The sequence below is a fragment of the Gymnoscopelus braueri genome, assembly GCF_963280865.1.
Source record: "Gymnoscopelus braueri genome assembly, chromosome: 10".
NCBI classification, from domain to species: Eukaryota; Metazoa; Chordata; class Actinopteri; order Myctophiformes; family Myctophidae; genus Gymnoscopelus; species Gymnoscopelus braueri.
In genome coordinates this window covers 841,753-844,252 of record NC_137611.1, presented here as the reverse complement: position 1 = coordinate 844,252, position 2,500 = coordinate 841,753, and the positions used below count along the sequence as shown (strand labels likewise).

The 2,500-nt window shown below is 37.4% G+C and overlaps 1 protein-coding gene across 1 annotated transcript in view; it reads right to left on the bottom strand.

Annotated features, from left to right (window-relative positions):
• Positions 1-2,500, bottom strand: part of LOC308092827 (mitogen-activated protein kinase kinase kinase 20-like) — a gene marked incomplete at its 3' end in the record, with an annotated part of 33,544 nt that overhangs the window by 16,825 nt on the left and 14,219 nt on the right. The window lies entirely within an intron of this gene.

Sequence of the window (2,500 nt, the reverse complement as noted above, 5' to 3'; positions counted from 1 at the left end):
GTATATACTGTAGTAGGGTTGAATAAATACAACATGTATATTGTAGTAGGGTTGTGTAGTAGGGTTATATACTGTAGTAGGGTTGTAGTAGGGTTATACTGTAGTAGGGTTGTAGTAGGGTTATATACTGTAGTAGGGTTGTAGTAGGGTTATATACTGTAGTAGGATTGTAGTAGGTTATATACTGTAGTAGGGTTGTGTAGTAGGGTAGTATATACTGTAGTAGGGTTGTAGTAGGGTTATATACTGTAGTAGGGTTGTAGTAGGGTTATATACTGTAGTAGGGTTGTGTAGTAGGGTAGTATATACTGTAGTAGGGTTGTAGTAGGGTTATATATACTGTAGTAGGGTTGTAGTAGGTTATATACTGTAGTAGGGTTGTAGTAGGGTTATATATACTGTAGTAGGGTTGTGTAGTAGGGTTATATACTGTAGTAGGGTTGTGTAGTAGGGTAGTATATACTGTAGTAGGGTTGTAGTAGGGTTATATACTGTAGTAGGGTTGTAGTAGGTTATATACTGTAGTAGGGTTGTGTAGTAGGGTAGTATATACTGTAGTAGGGTTGTAGTAGGTTATATACTGTAGTAGGGTTGTAGTAGGTTATATACTGTAGTAGGGTTGTAGTAGGTTATATACTGTAGTAGGGTTGTAGTAGTAGGGTTATATACTGTAGTAGGGTTGTAGTAGGGTTATATACTGTAGTAGGGTTGTAGTAGTAGGGTTATATACTGTAGTAGGGTTGTAGTAGGGTTATATACTGTAGTAGGGTTGTAGTAGTAGGGTTATATACTGTAGTAGGGTTGTGTAGTAGGGTAGTATATACTGTAGTAGGGTTGTAGTAGGTTATATACTGTAGTAGGGTTGTAGTAGGTTATATACTGTAGTAGGGTTGTAGTAGTAGGGTTATATACTGTAGTAGGGTTGTAGTAGGGTTATATACTGTAGTAGGGTTGTAGTAGTAGGGTTATATACTGTAGTAGGGTTGTAGTAGGGTTATATACTGTAGTAGGGTTGTAGTAGTAGGGTTATATACTGTAGTAGGGTTGTAGTAGGGTTATATACTGTAGTAGGGTTGTGTAGTAGGGTTATATACTGTAGTAGGGTTGTGTAGTAGGGTTATATACTGTAGTAGGGTTGTAGTAGGGTTATATACTGTAGTAGGGTTGTAGTAGGTTATATACTGTAGTAGGGTTGTGTAGTAGGGTTATATACTGTAGTAGGGTTGTGTAGTAGGGTTATATACTGTAGTAGGGTTGTAGTAGGGTTATATACTGTAGTAGGGTTGTAGTAGGTTATATACTGTAGTAGGGTTGTGTAGTAGGGTTATATACTGTAGTAGGGTTGTGTAGTAGGGTTATATACTGTAGTAGGGTTGTAGTAGGGTTATATACTGTAGTAGGGTTGTAGTAGGTTATATACTGTAGTAGGGTTGTAGTAGGTTATATACTGTAGTAGGGTTGTGTAGTAGGGTTATATACTGTAGTAGGGTTGTGTAGTAGGGTTATATACTGTAGTAGGGTTGTAGTAGGGTTATATACTGTAGTAGGGTTGTAGTAGGTTATATACTGTAGTAGGGTTGTGTAGTAGGGTAGTATATACTGTAGTAGGGTTGTAGTAGGTTATATACTGTAGTAGGGTTGTAGTAGGTTATATACTGTAGTAGGGTTGTAGTAGGTTATATACTGTAGTAGGGTTGTAGTAGGTTATATACTGTAGTAGGGTTGTGTAGTAGGGTTATATACTGTAGTAGGGTTGTGTAGTAGGGTTATATACTGTAGTAGGGTTGTAGTAGGGTTATATACTGTAGTAGGGTTGTAGTAGGTTATATACTGTAGTAGGGTTGTGTAGTAGGGTAGTATATACTGTAGTAGGGTTGTAGTAGGTTATATACTGTAGTAGGGTTGTAGTAGGTTATATACTGTAGTAGGGTTGTAGTAGGTTATATACTGTAGTAGGGTTGTAGTAGGTTATATACTGTAGTAGGGTTGTGTAGTAGGGTTATATACTGTAGTAGGGTTGTGTAGTAGGGTAGTATATACTGTAGTAGGGTTGTAGTAGGTTATATACTGTAGTAGGGTTGTGTAGTAGGGTAGTATATACTGTAGTAGGGTTGTAGTAGGGTTATATACTGTAGTAGGGTTGTAGTAGGTTATATACTGTAGTAGGGTTGTGTAGTAGGGTAGTATATACTGTAGTAGGGTTGTAGTAGGTTATATACTGTAGTAGGGTTGTAGTAGGTTATATACTGTAGTAGGGTTGTAGTAGGGTTATATACTGTAGTAGGGTTGTAGTAGGGTTATATACTGTAGTAGGGTTGTAGTAGGGTTATATACTGTAGTAGGGTTGTAGTAGGGTTATATACTGTAGTAGGGTTGTGTAGTAGGGTAGTATATACTGTAGTAGGGTTGTAGTAGGTTATATACTGTAGTAGGGTTGTGTAGTAGGGTAGTATATACTGTAGTAGGGTTGTAGTAGGGGTATATACTGTAGTAGGGTTGT